This window comes from Canis aureus, chromosome 17 (assembly GCF_053574225.1).
Source record: "Canis aureus isolate CA01 chromosome 17, VMU_Caureus_v.1.0, whole genome shotgun sequence".
Taxonomy (NCBI): domain Eukaryota; kingdom Metazoa; phylum Chordata; class Mammalia; order Carnivora; family Canidae; genus Canis; species Canis aureus.
The window spans coordinates 50,968,642-50,991,238 of NC_135627.1; the positions used below are offsets into that span (position 1 = coordinate 50,968,642).

General features: G+C 40.1%; 1 long non-coding RNA gene and 1 other non-coding gene across 10 annotated transcripts in view; both read right to left on the reverse strand.

Moving 5' to 3' along the window:
- LOC144287966 (uncharacterized) overlaps window positions 1-22,597 on the reverse strand; it is an 846,727-nt gene that overhangs the window by 774,395 nt on the left and 49,735 nt on the right. For all 9 annotated transcript variants that reach the window (XR_013355881.1, XR_013355880.1, XR_013355876.1 and 6 more), the window contains one exon: window positions 338-394. This is a non-coding gene — a long non-coding RNA (uncharacterized LOC144287966). The remainder of the gene's footprint in view (window positions 1-337; window positions 395-22,597) is intronic.
- Window positions 14,330-14,437, reverse strand: LOC144288186 (U6 spliceosomal RNA). The gene has a single exon (XR_013356159.1). It is a non-coding gene; the product is annotated as a U6 spliceosomal RNA (small nuclear RNA).

The following is a 22,597-nucleotide window of genomic DNA, read 5'->3' on the forward strand; positions in this document are numbered from 1 at the left end:
AGGGCATGACCAGACTACATTTGTTTTTCATGAGTGAAGAGACGCACTCACCATAACTACTACTTGAAATCCTCATGTTCAGAACTAAGCCTCTTTCTTAAAATCCCAAGCGTGAATTCCTTCAGAAGATATTGTCCTAGAATTTTGAGAAGTATTTCAGCTTTTTTTCTGATGATCATCTATTGAACACCTTTTATCTGCAGCTATCATGCTGGTCACTAGAGCTATTTAAAGATAATAAGATTTGATTTTGTACTCTGGAGGAGGGAGAAAGTGGAAAAGAGATGTGATAAAGATATGATAAGGAGCTATTTGAGTATAAAGGAGGGGTCCTTACCTTAGTCAAGGAGGTACCACTGAAAGCTTCACAACAGAGGTATTATCTGAGTTGAATCTTGAAAGACAAAAAGAAATAAAAGTTACATAGGAAATACCAGGGGTCAAAAGTCACTTCATGCAAATCAAACAATATGAGCAAAAATTTGGAAGGATCAAACCTTATGTGCCAGTAATTTAGAATCGCTGTAGCATTAATTGTAAAGTGAGAAATGGAAAATGATATGTTATACCTTCTGTATGTAATTATTTACTTATCTGTGTTTCTTCTGTCTTCTCTATTAGCACTATAAAAGGAAGAATTCTGTGTGTGTTTTTTTTCCCTCAGCACTCAGAACATATAGTTGGTGCTCAATAAATATTTGTTGAATGATTAAATGACTTTAAGTACAGCCAGGAGGAAAAGTGGTACAGCATAGGGATGAAGAACGTGAGCTCTGTCCAAAAAAAACTTGTGCACACGTACAAGAAAACATGTATAAGAATGTGCATGACAGCACTATTCAAAGCAAAAAAGTCCTGGAGACAAGCCAATGTCCATCAACTAAAGAGCAGATCAATCAAAGGCAGTATATTCACAAAATGGTTTGTTATATAGTGGTCAAAGTACAACAATATAGCTCAGTCTTAGTGACAATGTGTTCTAAAGAATTATGTGCATTATGACAGCTCTTTGAAGTGAAAATCTTCTAAAATAAAAATATATACTTTTTAGGAATACATATGATAACAATAAGTGTATATAAAAACAAAAGTAGATTCAGAATGATGGTAACTTCAGAGAAACAGGGAAGGGAAATAAAGAGTGAGTCTTATTTTTAGGTTTAGATTATTGTCAAGATCTTAAGTCCTGTTTTGGGTGCTATTTCAGGATGTTAAAACATTGTTAAAAATAATGAATTATCCACGCATGGGAATGTTGAGAATGTGTCATAAAATAAACACAAACCTGATTTTGTGCAACCAAGATCCAAAGAGGGAAAAGGAGCAGAAAAAGTGTGTTCCTAAACTCCTGGGATTGGGAATGGGGCAGGGATATTCTATGCTTTGGAAGTGGGCCATCTGGTTTCAAATTCCAAACATGCAGTTTTCTAGCTGTGTGATCTTGTATAAATTCTTCAAAGACTTTGTGCCTCAGTTTCCTCAACTATAAATGGAGGAGTAAAAACAATACCTTCATTTTAGGGCTGTTTTGAGATTAAATTAAATATATGTAAATGCTTTTGCCTAGCACATAATGTTAAGTAAATGTTGTAATAAATCCAAACAATAAATTAATAACAACTGTTAACAGCATAGGACCAAAAAGTGGAAGACCTTGTGCATATGCTAAATAGTTTCTGCTTTACCTGTAAAGGCTTAGAGAACTCCAGAAAAAGTTTAAGTCCAGAAATTATATGATTAGACTTTCATTTCATCAGGTCCCTGTAACTGCAATATTGTAGAGAAGTATGAGAATTAACAAGGAGGACAATTGATGCATTATTACAATAGTTATGGAGAGATATTATGGAAGCCAAATCTAAGGCAATAGTGGTAGAAAAGAAAAAGTGAGGACAGAAATGTCAAAATTGTGAGGAAACAATCTTGGTGCACAGTTGTCTGTGGACAAGCTTGGAATGACTCCCAGAATTGAGGATTGTGGGATGAGTGAAGGCTGGCACTGTTCCCATGGTAGGAAATACAGAAAAAAAAATGGAGGCTTCCCAATCTAGATACTATTGACATTTTGGCATGAATAAGCCCTGTACATAGAGAAAGAACAGATTTACAGGGGAAGATAATGAGTTCAGTGTTGAATATATTGGAAACATCAAATCTCAGATGCCTCTGGGGAATACAGGTGGTGCTGTCTAATAAAGAGTTAGATGTTAAGAGTACAATTCAGGAGAAAAGCATGAGTTTCCAATATAGATTACAACACTTAATTTATATACTATAACTAGAGCCATGGGAGACAGTGAGTCCACTTATGGGGAACATATGCAATAAGAAATTAAAGCACTGAAAATATAAGCCTGAAAATATACCAGTTCAGGGATGATCAGAAGAAGATAAACTAGAAAAATAGATAATTTCTTTTTTTCTTGTCTTATTGCACTTGCTAGGACCTCCACTAGAGTATTTTATAGCTGAGATACTAAGCATTCTTGTGTGGGTCACAAATATAGTAAGAATGCTTCTAAAGTGTTCACCATTTAGAATGGTGCTTCCTTGAAAATGCTAGTGGAGGGTGCCTGGGTAGCTCAGGTCATGATCCCAGAGTCTTGGGACTGAGTCCTGCATTGGGCTCCTTACTTACCAGGGAGTCTGCTCTCCCTCTATGCCTCCCTGCTTCTCGTGCTCTCTCTTTCTCTCTCTCTCTCTCTCAAATAAATAAATAAGATCTTTAAAAAAAGAAAAGAAAAGAAAAAGAAAGTGTTAGTGGATATAAAGAAAAAGATTGTTAAAGAGCTTATTTCTAAGGAGATAAATATTGGATCAAGGACACAAGTAGAGGGATCCCTGGGTGGCGCAGCGGTTTGGCGCCTGCCTTTGGCCCAGGACGCAATCCTGGAGACCCAGGATGGAATCCCATGTCAGGCTCCCGGTGCATGGAGCCTGCTTCTCCCTCTGCCTGTGTCTCTGCCTCTCTCTCTCTGTGTATGACTGTCATAAATAAAAATTTAAAAAAAAATTAAAAAAAAAAAAGGACACAAGTAGAGGGGACACCTGGGTGGCTCAGCGGTTGAGCATCTGCCTTCGGCTCAGGGCATGATCCGAGTCCCACATCGGGCTCCCTGCATGGAGCCTGCTTCTCCTGTCTCTGCCTCTCTCTGTATCTCTCATAAGTACATAAATAAAATCTTTAAAAAGAAAAAAAGGACAAAGGCAGAGGAATAAACTTGAACAAAGTGACATACAAAAGCAAATGTATTACTTTCTCCAAGAACAGAGAAAAGGAAGTGGGAAAGGTTTTGATTGTTTTCTAATATTTACTCTCCCTTCTTTTATATGAAATATATAAAGTATTTGACTTATTTAGGCTAACTCTCATAGCTATTATGCCAATACAATTAGATCAATATTTGGAGTTATACATTTACAGGTTTGGGGAATAGAGAAGAATTTATGTCTCATCTTTTTTTTTTTTTTTTAAAGCTGGTAGGTAATCTGGATGTAGACAACTTAATGGATCCAATGTGCCCCCCAAAAGTCTAGCAACCCAAAGTTTTATATGGTATAGCTAAACAGGACTGATCTCATTTGAGAAAAATGATCTTTATATATGATTTTGTTCAATGATTAAGTTAAATTCTGCTACTACTAAAGACTTTAGAAACATCTGGAAATTCTCTTCAGATTGAGATTTTCTCTCAGAGAAAAAATAAAAATGTTGAAATACGAAATCCAGATTGATACAGGTCAGGGCTTGACAAACTAAAGCTTACAGGTCCTATCTTTCTGTTTCTCTACAGCCCACAGGCACTTGAGGTGGCTAGCACTAGAGTCAGAGACCAAACTCGGGGCATCCACCCTGTGTCCCACACTCTACTCCCAGCACCTGCCTCCCCAGCCAGCAACTTAGACTTGCTGCTGCCCAGAGCCAGTTCTTATTGCCCCTTGAATGTTAGGACTTTGCTGTTAGCACTGAATGATGGAATCTCAGTCCAAGAGTCACCTCACTGCCAGGCTCCACCACCTGAGCCAGTTGCTCTCCCTCTAGCAACTGGGTGCAAAGCCTACCCACCACCTGACACAGCCCATTAAGGCAAATGGCAGGGATTTTCTCCCTTGTTGTATAAATATCTTCAGTTTTGCCTCGACCCCACAGAGCCTAAAACTTTTGCTAGCTGGCACAGAAAAATCTTGCCAATCCCTGGAAATTTCTTGGACATTGAGCAAGGGTAGGAGCCAAGAATAAAAATTTATTCCAAAGAAAATAGCATTCACTTGTCTAGCTTAGAGGATATGTATCTTTTTCTTCCTAGGTAAACTAAATTACCAACATAAATGATACAACTTTTTTACAATTAGGGTAGTTCAGGTCTTCTCATCTGGAACACCCTGACATTTTAGGCCTGGTAAGTCCTGTGCACTGAAGGATATAAGGAGTATCCCTGACCTCTACCTTCTAGAGCAGTAGTAACCATCTCCTCTCTCCAACAACCAAAACGTTTCCAGACATTGCCTAATGTCCCCTGGGTAGCAGCAAAATCACCCCCTCAGGGTGAAGACAACAAGAGTAATTAATAGTTAATCAAATCCCCTAGACCTGGCTCTTCCTAGTCTATCAGTATTTTAACTTGGTAAAAACCACTTCATCGATTCTGGGAAATTATTTTAACAGTATTCTTTCCTTAGTAACCATAAGAATTTTAATCTCTGGGAAACATGTCTCAGAATCCTCCCCTGGTGATGCATACGGGGAGGGGAAGGGTAGTGGGGTACAGGGTGGGAGGTAAAGAGGGTAGCAGGTGAAGGCAGGGAGAGGAGGTGAGCACTCCAGCCCCTGGGGGTGCTTCCCCTCTGAATACGCTGGGAACACAGAAATCAGGAAAGGAGACAGAGCTAGGAACTGAGGAGTTGTTATCCTACAGAGGTCCAAAGGTTTGCCAAAGACAAAGTAGGCCAGAAGTATGGATTAAAGCAGGGATGCAGAGCCCAGAAGATGATGGCAAGCACATCGCATACATGGGGAAACTTCCAAGACAGTTGCTTTGAAAGATTTCATCGCCTATGGCTATTATTTGTACCTGCCATATGGCAGCTCAACTGCCTAGCAAAGTTGAAAGGGCCAGAGAGTTTATTGACATAACTGATCTGATCTTATTGGCACTTACGCTAGCGAAAGGAAATAAAATTCTTTATTCCATTATCAATTCGTAAGATGGAGGACATGGTGGTGCACCTACGTTAAGGGAAGCCAGTATTTGTTTCTAAAGCTTCAAGTTTCTTGGCACTCACAGATCAGAGGGCCCACAGCAAGCTAAGATAGAACATGTGTAGAAAGGGGCTCTAACCCAAGAGGGACTGGAATAAGAACCAGCTGAGAGTGCTAGGGCCTTCCAGTAGCTTTGCTTCCTCACTGCTGCAAGCCCCCTGAACATCTTTGTTTAGTCTCCTCTACTGAGATGCAAATTCATCTTGGTATTCAGAGCCACCTCTCCTCACCCCCATGAGGCCTCACCAGACAATCTCCTCCAGGCTCTAGCTGCTTCTGCCACTGCAGCCACATCCTTAGCACTCAGGTAATAATGTACCAGATTATACAAGTGCTTCTGAGAGTAAATTTTTTTTTCTCTGTGTATTTTTCAGTGCTTTTTTGTTCTGTCCCTCTTATTTTTATTAGAGTGCCTTGCTCCTACATAATTCCCCACTGTGACTGGGACAGTTGTCTGCAGCGCTGCAGGTACTCGGTAAATGCGGCCCGCCTGCATGACCACTCAGACAAGGACTCCCATCCCTGGCATATTAATGACAAGATTTCTTTTGAGATGACATAGTTGTTGTGTTATATCTATGCTGGAGAGTCTTTGAATCTCTGTTGGTCTCTGCCTCATTATCTCTTTTTCTAAAGGCTTTATCAGTCATACACACAAGAATTCTAGCCATGTCTTTTCCCCTAGGAACAAGAATATGGACAAGAATGGCAAAATTAAATTCAACCTAGAAGAGTACAGAGAATTTTCCCTAAGAGAATCTAAGAATGGTGGGAGGCAGCAGTGTGGGGAGGAGGAGGTGGGATTCATTGAATTGGAGAGGAGTAAATTTAAAAGAAAGACAGGGAGACAAATAGCAGAACAATAACGCTTCTTTTAATGGTTTGACCTTGGACACCCTGGATCAATTTGTACTTGTCTTAATGAGAGACCACAGTCTTCTCATCTCCTTGATAGCAATGGCTCTCGGTGTGGGCTGTAAGTATACTACCTCGGTACGCAGGTATAATGAACAGCAATGATCATTCTCAGCATTTAACCCTTAAAGTTCTCCCCAGAGTAACAGTCCTGGGAAACACTCAGGAAAGAGTTAATTGATAGAGCAGTTTGGGAAACACCTTTTCCTAAAGATGCATTCCACACATTAGCATTGCTTCCCTTCGTTATGTGCTGCATGCCCCCACCTTGTTTGTCTTTGACCCTGATGCCTTCCATCACATCACTCACTCATTTCCAGCCTATTGCTATGCTGAAAATCATAGCTTGGCCTTGCAGGGTGAGTCCAGAGAAGGAACTAGAGTAGCAGCCAGAGGCTGTTGTCCAAAATATTTCCCCTCTATTCCTATAATCTTACTACGGAGCAGGGGAGCACCAAACAGACCAGTCTCTCTCCCCCATAGCAGAAAGCTTTCATTAGCAGACACAGCGAGGAAAAGAGAGAATGCAATGCTCTTACTTGTTCCCCTATGACTTTTGGAGAATTCCAGAAGGTAGGCTAAGGCCAGCAGCAAGGCCATGTCCAGGACTGATCCAAGCAGGTAGCTGCTGGGATCTGGATGGGACTTGGCAGCCAAGTAGCTGTGTCAAGTCAAAAAAGAATCTTGAAAGAGAAAGTAGGAGAGAGGGATGCTGGGTCACTGTCCTTTCTGGTAAAAACAAAGAGTACAACGAACCAGCATGACCTCTCAGGCCAGGTGACTCACTGGGCTTCCTGATGGTGCTTTTCATTCTGTTTGGAACCCTGTGAGTGACAGTTGCAGGATGAAAAAAGAAAAAGACAAGTCATGACACCTGTTCTTTTTCTTCCTCCTGTAATATAAGCTTCAAATCCCGCAGAAAGGCCAGAAGTTGTACGATGGCTCTCTGTACTGTCTGCTGTTAATGAGGCCTCCAGTGACATTTCCCCGCTAGACAGTGAACAGGTAACGATCTCGGTTCTGAGAAAGGAGAGGTGGGTCACACCTGGGGACACCCCTGATTATTTCCAGCAGCCGAACCCCTACCTTGGGGGAACCCTAGTCCTGGCAGGTATACTAATCATGGTAAACTGGCTGGGATAAAAGGCCCTGGATTATGGGGGTGTTGGCCATGGCAGCCTACAGAGCTTTTCCCAGAAACTCCTGGTAGGGATTTTGTAAGTGAGCTGCCTGGGCAGTGGAAGGTTCAGGCTCTCCTGTGTAGCTCTTCAGCTCCCCATAGAGCTGTCCTGGGCATTTGCTCACACTCGGTCATGATCCATAGGTGCGCTATGCCTGGCTTCATCTAGAATCTCATCTGCATGCCAAACAAAACGCCCTTGTTACCAAAACTGCTTTGTTCAGTTCCCCAAAGCTGTCCCCACAAAAAAGCCTCTGAGAAGAGTACACTCTAAAATGCTTCCTAAGATGGAGGTATTTGGGGGTGCTTCCTGGGCATGTTGATTTGTTTTGGTAGACAGCATGAACCTTTCCTCCTCCTCACCACCCCACCTTCTTTAGATATTATCTCCAGAGGCTAATAGGGGCAGCTCTGTTCCAGGTCAAACACTGCACATTTGTGTCATCCATGAACTGGCTCTCTTGTATACTCCATGTCCCACTGTCCTTTTTTTTTTCTCTCTCTCTCTCTTTTTTTGCCTTTAGCTCAGTATAGCATTACATTCCAAGCAAATGCTACTTCCCTGACTATGATTGATCCCCACTTATTTCATCCTGAATGCAAAGTATTTGATTTCAAGTGTGGTTCATTCTGCTCAGTGAACTCATTATGAAGTCAAGCTGAACATCTCACAGATGTGAAGCACCTTGTCTCCGAGGTTCAGCAATCTAATTTGGAATCTCATTATAGACCTTCTAGTGGTGGTGGGCACGGGGGTAACTACCTGGCTGGTGTTCTCCTGCCCATCTCCTAGCCCATAAAGAAACTGTCATTTCAATACCAGCACACCAGAATATTCCCCGTTTTGGAAAATAGCTTTATTTATCTCCCCACAAATGCCTCTTGGCACTGATGAGAGTGTAATACTTTGTAGGCTATTTTATTAAGCATCTCGGGAGGTCAGGTGCTGAAAGAGACAGCTCCCAGCTGCTTGCTTCCCCTCTATTTAGGAGGCTTCTGGGTGGATGCGATGCTACATTATGTTACATTTTCTGAAGTTCTCAGGGTGGTTGTCATTTTGCTAAGAATCTATATACCGAGAATCTTTGCTTGGCACTGTAATGTAGCTTAACTCAGGGACGATCTGATTTCTGGCCTCTCCATGGTGGATGAAGGGAGAATGGGGTTGAAATAGAAAGTTAGCTCTATTTGCAGAGAGATGCATTGATTCTGAAAGATTGATGCATTCATTTTTTTCACCTATTTGGTGCTTTCAAAACCAATGAGCATCCAAGGCCCAGTTCTTGCTACTAATGAAGTTTTTATTTCTCCACTTTCTATCTTAAAACTTTGGCAAGGGAGAATATTTGCTTTTCCAATTACAATCCTTTCCATTCCCCTGTAGAGCAGGCCTAGCCTTGAAGAGAACAGGAACTTTGTTTCTCTGATAAAGAAAAGTAAAGAGATTCTTGAATCACATAGGAGGGAAGGTGACCTGATGACAGTGTTTGCATATATTAATAAATCGGGATAGGCCAATGCAGCTATGTTCAGCAACATGTACAGATGTTTGTCTTGCATTTTATATTCAGAAAAACACAGGTTTTCCTAGCATCAAAACCCAACTCCTCATTTCTAAGTTTGATCTATGAAAGGGGTCTGCGAACTACAGCCCAAAAGCTAAGTCATCCACCACCTATCTTTGTAAATGAAGTTGTTTGGAGCAGAGTCATAAGTATTTGTTTCTGTCCATTGCTGGTTTTGAGCTGCAAAGGCAGAGGTGAGCAGTTGTGATGAAGACCGCACAGTCCACAAAGCCTAAAATTTACTCTCTGGCCCTTTTATGGGAAAAGGTTTGTGATCCCTAAAATAGGAAACAGAATCTTACTGATTTCATTTAATTCATGTTTTAAAAAAACATGTGTGTTGAAAACAATTTTTAGTAGAACTCAAATGAAGATTACAATGAGCCTAGAATAGGACTCAAACCCTGCTGGACCTCTGAGCAGGCTTTATGATGTTAAACCTCTGCTGTTTCTACCCACAGTTTTTTGCATAGGAAGCTTAATTAATAGCAACAATCTGATACAATTTATTCATATTTTGAATGGCTTTTAACTTGGAAAAGCTGCCTCTTCACTGACTTTTGATTTCCACTCATGGACTAGGAAAGTAATTATTTCATTTTATTTTTATTGCATTACATTTTGATCAGACACATTACCCAGGAAAGGTGGAATTAGGAATAAGTGATAATAAAATTTTATAGCATATCCACCCCATAAAATAGCCTCATTACCTATATCTCTCCCTTTTTTGTCCTCCTTTCTGATAGTTTACCTTCAGTTGTTATGACCCTTTAGAACATGTTGGCAGCTTCAGGGTGGTGGGCCATGAGGACTGACATGCAGCACACAGCACTAGTAGTTGGGAGGACTACTAAGGACTACTAAGGACTACTTAGGACTACTTAGGACTATTGCCTCCTGCACTCTACTCTTGGAACATGAGTTACAGGTACCCATTTTAGTATGGCTACAGTAAAAAAATGAGACCAGATGGATGGATAAAGAAATATAGATGATTAGATAGTGAGGTATGTAGGTAGATAGATGACAGATTAGATAGATAGATAGATAGATAGATAGATAGATAGATAGATAGATAGATAAAGAGACACATGACTGGGGACTAGGGGTTAAAAGGCCCAGATTCAAGTTTTTGCTTCTACACTTAACTCAGCCAAGTCAGCTAACCTCTGAAAAATAGTAATGTATTAGGAGAATGTCATAAAATATTTTTAAAAAGAAATATGATATGTATCTGAAAGTGCATGTAAGTGAAAAGTTTATAATTGATAACTGATTGTGATAGGTGTAAAAATTAGTTTTTACATAAAGTTCATAGCCTTTCTCCCAGCTCAAGAAAAGGAATCCTCTGTGGAGAAAAGGAACCATCTTATGCTGTTGGTGGGAATGCAAACTGGTGAAGCCACTCTGGGAAACAGTATGGAGGTTCCTCAAAAAGTTAAAAATAGGACTACTCTACTATCCAGCAACTGCACTACTATTTATCCAAAGGATGCAAACACGGTGATTGAAGGGACACATGCACCCCAATGTTTATATCAGCAATGTCCACAATAACCAAAATATGGAAAGAGCCTAGATGTCCATCAACAGATAAATGGATAAAGATTTTGTGTCTATATATGTATGTGTGTGTCTGTGTGTATATATGTTTATATATGTGTGTGTATGTATATATATGTGTGTGTATATGTGTATATATATAATGGAATATTACTAAACCATCAAAAAGAATGAAATCTTGCTACTTGCAACAACATGGATAAAACTAGAGAGTATCATGCCAAGTGAAATAAATCAGTCATATGATGAAATCACCATATGATTTCATGAACATGTGCAGAATTTGAGAAATGAGATGAACATGCAGGAAGGGAAGGAAAAATAAAATAAGATAAAAACAGAAAGGGAGACAAACCATAAGAGACTCCTAGCTCTAGGAAACAAACTGAGGGTTTCTGGAGGGGAGGTGGGGCAGGATGGGGTAACTGGGTGATGGGCATTAAGGAGGGTGCCTGATGTAATGAGCACTGAGTATTATATGTAACTGATGAATCACTAAATTCTACCTCTGAAACTAATAATACACTATACACTAACTAAATTGAATTTAAATTTAAAAAATTAAAAGAAGGGATCCCTGGGTGGTGCAGCGGTTTGGCGCCTGCCTTTGGCCCAGGGCGCGATCCTGGAGACCCGGCATCGAATCCCACGTCGGGCTCCCGGTGCATGGAGCCTGCTTCTCCCTCTGCCTGTGTCTCTGCCTCTCTCTCTCTCTCTCTCTCTCTCTCTCTCTCTGTGTGTGACTGTCATAAATAAATAAAAAAATAAATAAAATTTAAAAAATTAAAAAAAAAATTAAAAGAAAAGAGAATCCTCCTGGCATTGCCCACACCAACTCTGTCCCTCCTCCCTGCTTGTAAACAGGATAGAGCTTCTATAGCTGGAGCTACGACAGGCCAATGTGCATTGTAAAGGAATGGCAGGGGAGCCAGAGAAAGGTGGGTAGGACATTGGGCTTGGGAGCTAAAGTAAATCTGGGAGCTGTAGAGTAGGTTCCAGTGTTTGATAAGAACAGAGAGAAAAATTAGGGCTTTTATCTGTCCTCATCCGAAAAATGTAACAAATCTTTGCTATTTCAAAATTCAGGGGGGGGGGGTTCTGAAATTTATTTCTTTTAACTGGAAAAGACCAATAAGGACTAAATTCCATAGTTCATCCAGACCTTTTTTTTTAGATTTATTTATTTATTTTAGAGAAAGAAAGAAAGCTAACAGGGAGAGGTGCAGAGGAAGAAAAATCTTCAAGCAGACTCCCCACTGAGCACAGAGCCTGAGGTAAGGCCTGACCCCAGGACCCTAAGATCATAACCTGAACTGAAATCAAGAGTCAAATGCTTAACCAACTGAGCCACCCAGATGTCCAGTTCATCCAGGCTTTTAAGGGTATATAATGCATTATCATTCTGAGTTCCTGCTTTGTTAAATGGTGTCACTCTTAGGCCAGGATTTCTACAAGAGGTGGCTCTTGGTGCTTTTAAGCTACAGACTGAAGACTGTCTCATTTAAAAAGCCCTCCTCCAAAGTCAGTTAGAAATGTCAATCAATTGTATTTGTCAGACAATGGAAGAGTACCATTTCCAGGGAGTCATAGTTTGAATATTAGTTCAGAGATCTGAAATTCCCGGGGTGTGGGTTTTTGGGGGTGTGATGAGAGCATAATTTGAAACAAAAAAAATTCATTTCAAACTATTGTTTTAAAACAAACTAAAGAAAAAAAAATAAAAAAATAAAACAAACTAAAGAGTATTCAATATACATGTCCTTGTCTGTTGGTGATACAGAGGAGGCAGAGCCAAGAATGAAAAGTAAAAAAAATGTAATGGAAATTTATTTTAAAAAGATCGAGACACCTGCTTGTCAGTCACTAGACCCAGCCTTCCTGGCTGAGTCAACATGATGATAAACTGGCCCTGAAGCATTTGAAACAAAAGCTGCAGTTTAATGATGGAAGAGAAATCTTATTGAGCACCTTACTATGGGCCAAAAATATATTTTTCATATTTTTCCCATTTAACCCACCGATAACCATCTGAAGTAAACATAATGACCATTATTGTACAGAAAAGAAGTTGAGGGTTAGAAACCAAATAAGGGGTAGGATCCGCACACAGGTTCCTGCCAAGCCATATTCCTCTCCTGGGGAAACAGTAGTGCCAAGCTAGCAGGACTCAAGGGGAGAACATGAATCATCCAACTGCAAGATGGCTGGCAGTTTCACTGCACCCACTTTATAGATGAAGCTCTGAGAAGTTCAGTGACTCTTCCAGAGTAACATACTTAATTAGTGGATATCCTAGAGTTGCCATCTCCTGATTCATATTCAACACTTTCTGTAAAACTGAAGGGCAGGGAAGACAGGCAACCCAGACCCTGGAAACCTGGAGCCTACAAGCACTGAAGAAAGTTCATGGGCTTCCATGAACATTTGTGCTTCCTAATGCCTTTTCTCTTTTCTCTTTCTTTCTTTTTTCTTTCTCTCTTTCCTTATTTTCTCTTTCTTTTCTTTTTTTTCTTTCTCTTTCCTTATTTTCTTTCTTTCCTTCCTTTCTTTCTTTCTTTCCTTTTTCTTCCTTTCTTTCTAAGATTTTGTTTATTCATGAGAGACACAAAGAGAGGGCAGAGACCTAGGCAGAGGGAGAAGCAGGCTCCCTGTAGGGAGCCCAATGCGGGACTAGATCCTGGACCCAGGATCATGACTTGACCTGAAGGCAGACGCTCAACCATGAGCCACCTAGGTGCCCCCTAATGCTTTATCTACTGGCATTTCTAGTCACTTTGTCATTTATCTTGCTTTCTGTATCAAAAAAAAGTAGCCAAATTATGATTTTTAATATCATTCTTTATGTAGATTATAGAAGAGAATCAGCTATTTTAGTTGCCTAAGGCTGTCTTGAAAAAAAAATCACACTAACTTAGTGGCTTAAAACAGCAGAAATTCATTCTTTTGTAGTTTTAGAGCACAGAAGCAAAACATCAAGGTGTTGGCATGGCTGGTAGTTTTCTGGAAGCTCTGGGAGAGAATCCATTCTATTTTCTCTCCTAGTTTTTGGTAACTGTCGGCAATTTTTGGTTTTCCTTGACTTGCAGCTGAGTTAATTCAAATATTTGTCTCCATCTTTAACTGGACTCTGTGTCCCTGTGTCTTCTTTTTCCCTTCTTATAGGGACACTTGTCATTGGGCTTAGGGCCCAACCCTAAGTTCAGGATGATTTCATCTCGAAATCCTTAACTGAATTACTTCTGCAAAGATTCTATTTCCAAATAAGATCACATTCACTGTGGTTTGAGTTCCAGTGGCTTCGCTTCTATGCCCTTAGGTAAGTGGCTAAATGTCCTTAAACTTTAGTTTCCTTGCCTATAAAATGGGGCAACAATAGTAACATCTATATCTGATTTTGACCATTATATATAAAAAGTTATTTTTATATTGTACAATAGTAATTTTATTATTAGCTGGTTCAAAGTCCTAGTAAATAATTCCACTTCCATTTTTATTTTGCGTAGCTTTTCCTTCTTCCATCCTTTCAGGATCAGTATTATTCCCAAACTATCTTTTGAAAACTTTTATTTTGTCAGACCCTTGGCTCAATCTAAAATAGCATTCGATATTTTATATTTATTTTTTTCCATTTGTTTTTATTGAAGTTCGATTTGCCAACATATAGTATAATACCCAGTTACCCCATCCCCACCACCCACCTCCCCTTCCGCAACCCTTTGTTCATTTCCCAGAGTTAGGAGTCTCTCATGGGATTTGTCTCCCTCTCTAATTTTTTCCACTCAGTTCCCCTCCTTTCCCTTATAATCCCTTTCACTGTTTCTTATATTCCCCATATGAATGAAAAAAAATATGGAATGCTTCACGAATTTGTGTGGCATCCTTGCACAGGGGCCATACTAATCTTCTCTGCATCATTCTCAATTTTAGTATATGTGCTGCCGAAGTGAGCACTATATTTTATATTTAAATTGAAATGATTATATGAAGGTGTACAGAGGAAAGTAGAGGTGACATTAACAACAGTTAATTATGAAATCAAATATTTCCAAAGTGAAGATACATCTAAATATTTCACTACATTCATAGCTCACAATATGGCTTATCCTAATATCAGATTTAAAAAAAAAAAGAAAAGAAAGAGAAAAAGTTAAGTGTCTTTGGCAAATATCATGTAAACTTGTCCTTCTGTGAACAGTTTCATGATCATTTAAAAGGAAATGAATAATATAATTCAAAAATATAAATAGATGATCATATTGGACTGCAATGAGAGCAGATGTTTTAAGTTATGTAAAATCTTACCCCATCTGGTAAACAGTAAAAATGTCTCAACAACAACCCACAGATGAAATGTTGCCAATAAAGTGAGGATAGTGGGGATTGGGTGGAAGTCAATTTTACTGGATTACTTCATAAAAAAAAAGCTTAAAGGCTATTAATATGTATATATAATAGTTTCACCTCGTACAGCTATTATCATTCCAAAAACTATTCTCAAAAATGTTAGAAACTGTGCGATAAAGTATACTACCCACCACAGTTGTTAAAGTTTGCTTTCTCCCAATGGACCTGGAACCTAGAATTCCCTACTGGAGTGGTTGTGTTTAAGTTAATGGAAACATATACTCTAAATCCAAGCTAGGAAGGATGAGCACCGATAAGAGAATAAAATTAGAGCTGGACCAGCCTCCCACTATTGCAGACCCCATTCTGCTTGTGAAGAGTAGGCGCATCTATCAGGAACAGTTGGTTTATGTCAGTTTGCCTTATAGCTGGGTTTCATTGTGTGAAACTATTTCCAGGCTTTTCAGCTACAAATAGGTGGGTACCAATAAAAACTTGCTACATTATTCCAAGTTGAATTATTACCAGGAAAGTTTTATAGGAGCATTAGAATTGAATCTCTTTAAACATTTAAAGTCTCTTCTTCAGCCTCTCTACCACTTGGGTTTTCAAGTTGCTACTCCCATCACATTTCTTGTCCCCTCTTTGTACCTGCTCAATGGAAACCCAGTACCACTTCAATTACGCATTCTGACCAGAAAGAAGATTGACAAGATTCTCCTATCCCAAAGAAATCTGTTACAAGTTAAATTAATCACTCTCCCAAAGGTGCGGATTCTTGCTTAGGAACAGTAAGGAGGATTTCTCGCATGTATGAAGGGCAATACTAGATGCAGAGAGAAATAAGGTGAAGGGAAGAGATTTTAATTTTAAGGGCAAGTTATTGCACTAATTTTTAAATATTTGATCTCACAGTTCACTGGAAGGGGTACCATACTCACGCAAACACATACTACCCCATTCCCCAGTGTTCTATTTATACTAAAAGTGTGTTTAGCAAAAACTTTTCCATAGATGAGTAGAAATGAGATTAAAACTACCTGGCCAGGACAATGAACATGAAAAATTTGAATTAGGCATTCTTTTTAATGGTTTTCTAGTCTTACACACTGAGTTCTTGCAACTGCTCCCCATAAAAAACCAAAAGCCATCAATATTAATTTAGACCAAATAAGGCCTGGTCTTGAAAGAGAGAGTTGAATTCAACTATATATATTAACTTTGAAATATATAAATTAAAAAAAATATACCCCATCCCTGCTTAAAACTCTCCAGTGGCTTCCCACTGCATTAAAATAGAACCCAAACTCCTGGTCCTGAGTGATGTGGCTCCTGTCCATCTGTCCAATTCCATCTTCTACCTCTTTCTTGCTTACCATAAAATGACTTCAAATCAACCCTAGAATATGCCAAGCTTCTCCTGCTACAGGATTTTGTCGATCCTACTCTCCAGAATGTTCAGCTTGGCTTACCCAGTGCCACACCCCAAAATGGCAATTTTCTTTTTACCTGCTCTAACACCCAACTAATGAAATATCTCCCTCCCTCAGAGACTCTTTTATTGCATTTTCCTGTTTGCTTTATAACTTGAATCACAATCATAATTATTTTGTTTGTCTATGATTCCTGTTTATTGTCATTCTCCCACCAAATTCCATGAGAATGGAGACTATGTGTTTTCTGTTCTATTTGTCTCCCTGGCACCTAGAACAATGCAATTAGAATTATGCTTAATAAATATCCTTTGGATATGCAAGTTTCGGAGAGATGCCGTGATGACATGATTCCCTGTTCCCAAGAAACTCAGAGTCTAAAGGGAAGAGAAGATAGAGACACAACTAGAATAAGAGAGGAATGTGAAAATGCAAAACCAGGGGACCGAGGCAGAAAATAGGCAGTCACGATCTGAATAGACTTAAGGAGAATGAGAAAAGGTGAAGTCTGAAAGGGCTCATTAGGTGTGATTAGAACATCAGGAACAAAAGCATGGGAGGAGACAAGCACAAGAGGGTGTGCAGGACAGTGGAGGGTTTGGGATGATGGAGCAGTGGGTCTATGTAAAGGATGTGAGAATGGGAACAGCGCAGGGAAGGTGGCTCAGGGACAGAGAACAGACAGTATCAATGCTTTGCCAAAGGTATACAGGCCAAACTTAGGGGACGCTCAGAGAATGGTCCCCCCAGAAGAGAGAACACCCCATGTCCCTAAGACGTGCATGCCCCAGCAGGGCCACAGGCAAGAGGAGCCCACAGAGGACCTGGCTGGCAGTTTGCTTGGATGCCTCCACAAAAGCCTTTTCACACCTTGTACTCTCTGCTTGCTTCAGCATCTCAGGCTCCTGATTGAATAAGCCCTCCAGAGATAATGGTTCTATCAGCTGTGCGTCAAAAAACGAAACCTTACATTTTCCCCTCTTTAAGTGCATTTCATTACAAGTAGTTACCTCCCCCCACCCCGCCCCAATTCTCAAAGGCTTCAGTGAGTGATAAAGGAAGAGAAGTAAGGACTTAGGTATTTGAGGTTTATGTTTCTAAGTAATGTTTTTAAACTCATGTCTAGTTTTATCAAGAGAGGAAATCAGGCAATTTTTCATGGGGTGAAGATAATGGCTTCTGCCTGCAGCAGTTAGAGTACCCGGTGCCCGGCTCGCTCTCTCTGGCTCTAACGCCGACTACAGCAGCACTAAACCCCAGCCAGACGGAGGCTGATACAGTCAGTGGACTGTTTTACCAAGATAAGAATAAAGGTGAAAATAAGTCTTTATGCTCTAGGCACATATGTTTTGCTCTATGATAGCAGGAAGCCCATCCATCAGCTTTTTAGAAAGCTGTTTTCTAGTTGACGTAACAGAAAGAGATTCTAAGTCATCAGAAGTAACACCAAAAATCCCCTTAAGAGCTGTGTTCCTTCTCTGTTCCCTTTTTTTAAAATTTTTTAATTTTTTAAAATTTTTTATTGGAGTTCAATTTGCCAACATATAGCATAACATGCAGTGCTCATCCCACCAAGTGCCCCCCTCAGTGCCAGTCACCCAGTCACCCCCACCACCCCCCACCCACCTCCCTTTCCACCACCCCTTGTTCATTTCCCAGAGTTAGGAGTCTCTCATGTTCTGTCTCCTTTTCTGATATTTTCCACTCATTTTTTTCTCCTTTTCCCTTTATTCCTTTTCACTATTTTTTTATATTCCCCATATGAATGAGACCACAAAATGTTTGTCCTTCTCTGACTTATTTTACTCAGCATAATACCCTCCAGTTCCATCCATGTCGAAGCAAATGGTGGGTATTTGTCATTTCTAATGGCTGAGTAATATTCCATCGGTTCCCTTTTAAAATCTGCTCACTTTCACTCTTTTATACTACTTAATTCAATAATTTTTAATGTGGACAGCTTTGATTCACTGTGTCTACCACTAGCGATGATGGTGCCACTTCTAGAAAATTTCTAAACAGTGTTGGTGAAGTTAGGTACTGGTTTGTTGCCAAGACTCTCATGGCTTGATCAAGCTGCAAAGCTAGGGTTGGTCTTCCTGCAAGCCTAGGACTTTTGTTCCTCTGAACCTACCCTGTCTTTCACCCCATGCACACAAAAAGCAAAATTCATGATAACTTCTGTCTTATTTAAATGGACTTAGGGGACGCCTGGGTGGCTCAGTGGTTGAGCATCTGCCTTGGACTCAGGGTGTGATCCCAGACTTCCAGGATCAAGTCCCGCGTTGGGCTTCCTGCATGGAGCCTTCTTCTCCTCCCTCTGCCTGTTTCTCTGCCTCTCTCTGTGTGTCTCTCATGAATAAATAAATAAAATTTTTTAAAAAGTTTAAAAATTAATGGGCTTATGTAGCCATGCATCCAAGCACCAAAGTATTGAAATATGCCGACAGAATCAGGGAAAGGGTGGCAGTGGGTGGCGGTGGGGTGGGGAAGGCATAGAGCAACCTCTCCAAGGGCAGCTCTCCTGACCCACAGGTTCAAGGACTTGCTTCTCTTCACACTCCTAGAGTCTCTGAACTTCAGGTTGGGGAGCGTGCATCACAGGCATGAAGATTTTTCCATTCTTGTGTGGTCTTCCACCCTAAATAATGACGACCTATCTTTCCTGCGTATCCATAGTTATTATGTAGGGTATCATAGCACTCAAAAATAGGTGAAAATGAGTGATATGAAAGAAAAAAATATTTGAAATTTGTGAACTTAGAATAGTATGGTTTTGGGGTGCCTGGCTGGCTCAGTTGGTTAAGTGCCCAACTCTTTTGGTTTCAGCTCAGGTCATGATATGAGGGTTGTGAGACTGAGCCCCACAATGGGCTCAGTGCTCAGTGGGGCGTCTGCTTGAGATTCTCTCTCGCTTTCCCTCTACCCCATCCCCCACTCATGCTCACTCTCCCTCTAAAATAAATAAATAAATCTTAAAAAAAAAAAAACAGTATGGTTTTGTCAAGATTTCCCAAGTTATATATCAATATATACCAGGCATATTGGGAAATTCAAATAAAAATACTCATGCTTTGCAAAATACAAGTCTGAGCATACCTCCCCCTACTTAAAGACTTTCTGTGACTTTGCATTGCATTTAAGTTCAATCCAATCTCTTCCCATGACTAAAAATTCTCTAACTCAGACCTTCGGTCCATCATGAATTGTTCTTTCCTTCTCCTCCACACTCTGTGCATTCTGTACCTTTCAGTTCTTGGAACACATTTAGTTGTCACCTTGTTTGGTGGGCTCTCACCCTCCCCGTTCCAATATTCTTAAGATTAAGTCCTTCTTTTGTTTTATATCTCATTGTGGTTTTGATTTGTATTTCCCTGATGGCAAGTGATGTGGAGCATTTTCTCATGTGCTTGTTGGCCATGTCTATGTCTTTCTCTGTGAGATTTCTGTTCATGTCTTTTGCCCATTTCATGATGGATTGTTTGTTTCTTTGCTGTTGAGTTTAATAAGTTCTTTATAGATCTTGGATACTAGCCCTTTATCTGATACGTCATTTGCAAATATCTTCTCCCATTCTGGAGGTTGTCTTTTAGTTTTGTTGACTGTATCCTTTGCTGTGCAGAAGCTTCTTATCTTGATGAAGTCCTAATAGTTCATTTTTGCTTTTGCTTCTCTTGCCTTCATGGATGAATCTTGCAGGAAGTTGCTGTGGCCAAGTTCAAAAAGGATGTTGCCTGTGTTCTCCCCTAGGATTTTGATGGAATCTTGTCATCTCACATTAAGATCTTTCATCCATTTTGAGTTTATCTTTGTGTATGGTGAAAGAGAGTGGTCTAGTTTCATTCTTCTGCATGTGGATGTCCAATTTTCCCAGCACCATTTATTGAAAAGACTGTCTTTTTTCCAGTGGATAGTCTTTCCTCCTTTGTCGAATATTAGTTGGCCATAAAGTTCAGGGTCCACTTCTGGGTTCTCTATTCTGTTCCATTGATCTATGTGTCTGTTTTTGTGCCAGTACCACACTGTCTTGATGACCACAGCTTTGTAGTACAACCTGAAATCTGGCATTGTGATGCCCCCAGCTATGGTTTTCTTTTTTAAAATTCCCCTGGCTATTCGGGGTCTTTTCTGATTCCACACGAATCTTAAAATAATTTGTTCCAACTCTCTGAAGAAAGTCCATGGTATTTTGATAGGGATTGCATTAAACGTGTAAATTGCCCTGGGTAGCATTGACATTTTCACAATATTAATTCTTCCAATACAGAGACCCTCCTTCATTGAGACCTTTTCTTATTACCTAAATCAAGCCAAACACTATAGGATTTGTTATTATTATTTGCCAACTTTATAACCTTGCCTCTTTTCTGTTTCCTCCATGGGCCTTAAATACAACTTTCTTTTTTTTTTAAGATTTATTTATTTATTCATGAGAGATACACAGAGAGACAGAGACATAGGCAGAGGGAGAAACAGACTCGTCGCAGGGAGCCCAATGAGGGACTCAATCCTGGGACCCTGGGATCATGCCCTGAGCCAAAGGTAGACGCTTAACCACTGAGCTACCCAGGCGTCCCTAAATATAACTTTCCAATCATTTTTTTCATGTATGTCTTTTTTAAAAAAAAAAAGAATATTTTATTTATTTGACAGAATGCTCATGCAAGAGATTGAAAGAGAGCACAAGCAGGGGGCTAGGCAGAGGGGGAAGCAGACTCCCTGCCAAGCAGGGAGCCAGACGTGGGGCTCAATCCCAGGATCCTGGGACCATGACCTGAGCTGAAGACAGACACTTAACCAACTGAGCCACTCAGGTGTCCCTTTATAAATGTCTTTATCATATGTCTATGCTTGTATGCTTTTGTCTCTGCATTAGGAAGTCTGTCCCATGAAGGCAGGGCTACTTTCTGTTGTTCAGCATTGTATCCCTAGCATCTAGCACAGGGCCTGGAAAATGGGAGAAGTTCAGAAAATACTTATTGATTTTAAAATCAAAGAGTAGGTGCCAGGCAACTGGAACTCTACTATTTTCTCCTAGAACTACATCTCTAGGGAACATTTTTAAGTACCATTGTTTTAAAGCATCTCTGACCCACGTTTTTCAGACTATTCTTGGAGCAATGAGTCATTACATCCCTAGTATGAGGATCAAGTGACCAGCTACTTGGACAGTTGGGCCATTTAAATATAATCCATTTGTAAGTACAATTTCGGGTCATTTTGGTGAGTATAAAATTACATGTATTTAAAGGGAGCAATCCCTTTTGGAAATTTGGCTCATTAGCAACACGGAGGAGTAATGGAGTGTGATCAGAACATCAGTGCTTTCCTCTGGGGCAGGGGTGCCTTGGGGCCACTGTCTAATAACTAATCTCAACTTGCTAGTGAAGGAGTCTCTTCTCAGTCCTGAGAAATCCTGCCTGAGGACGACAGCCATATGCCTTGCTCCTGGCCTGCCTTATTTCACAGAATTGCAGACCTTTCTTTCCAATTCTAAAGTGCATTTTTGCTTCTTTAAATAGTAAAGAGCAATCCAAGTATCAATCACATGGAATGTTCAGTGCCAGACGCGTGCTCTCAGCTCTTGATTATTAACGGATCACCCCCCACCTTATACATTCATATCTCCAGTTTTGTACAAGTTGATAAATTTGGTTAGGGTTCATTTTCACTTCTTGACAGTTGCTCTGCTAGTTTAAAATTCTCAGAAGCTCGGCACATGCTGTATGGAGATGAAATGCATGGAGTCCCTAGAAAATTTAAGTAGAAAGGCAACGGCTGTGTCTGCCAGATTTATCAGAGGCCACAGTTCCTCTCCCTACCTCTGTGCATCTTGCTTTGAGAAATGCGCAAAAGGTCAGTGGGAATTGTCTCATCAAGTGACCCTAATCATAAAAGGAAACACTTTAGACCTTGAATGACTCACCACTATTTTAGCACTTCTTGAGCTGCTTACACGGTGGGTCATGTTTGTTGACAGTGTAATAACCACACAGAGGTACTTCGGTTGTCCAACTGAAGCTCCACTGAGTTGATGGGTTTTTTGTATATACTCAATAGGCTCAGCAAAGTTTGACATTGCTAAAAAACTAAAATTAAGCGTTGATATAATTACAGTCCTGAGAGGGCATCCACACAGGTTTTGTGACATGACTAGCAGTATCAATGGTAAAAAAAAAAATTTCAAGAACTATAAAGATTCAACACTCTAGTTAGAGGCAAAAACATGTATATGAAAAGCAAAATGACAATATGAAGAGCTCATAACTAAGGAGAAGTATATCCCTTTTCTGCTTTAAACTGTACAGTGCTATCCTATTGCATCTAGAAAAGT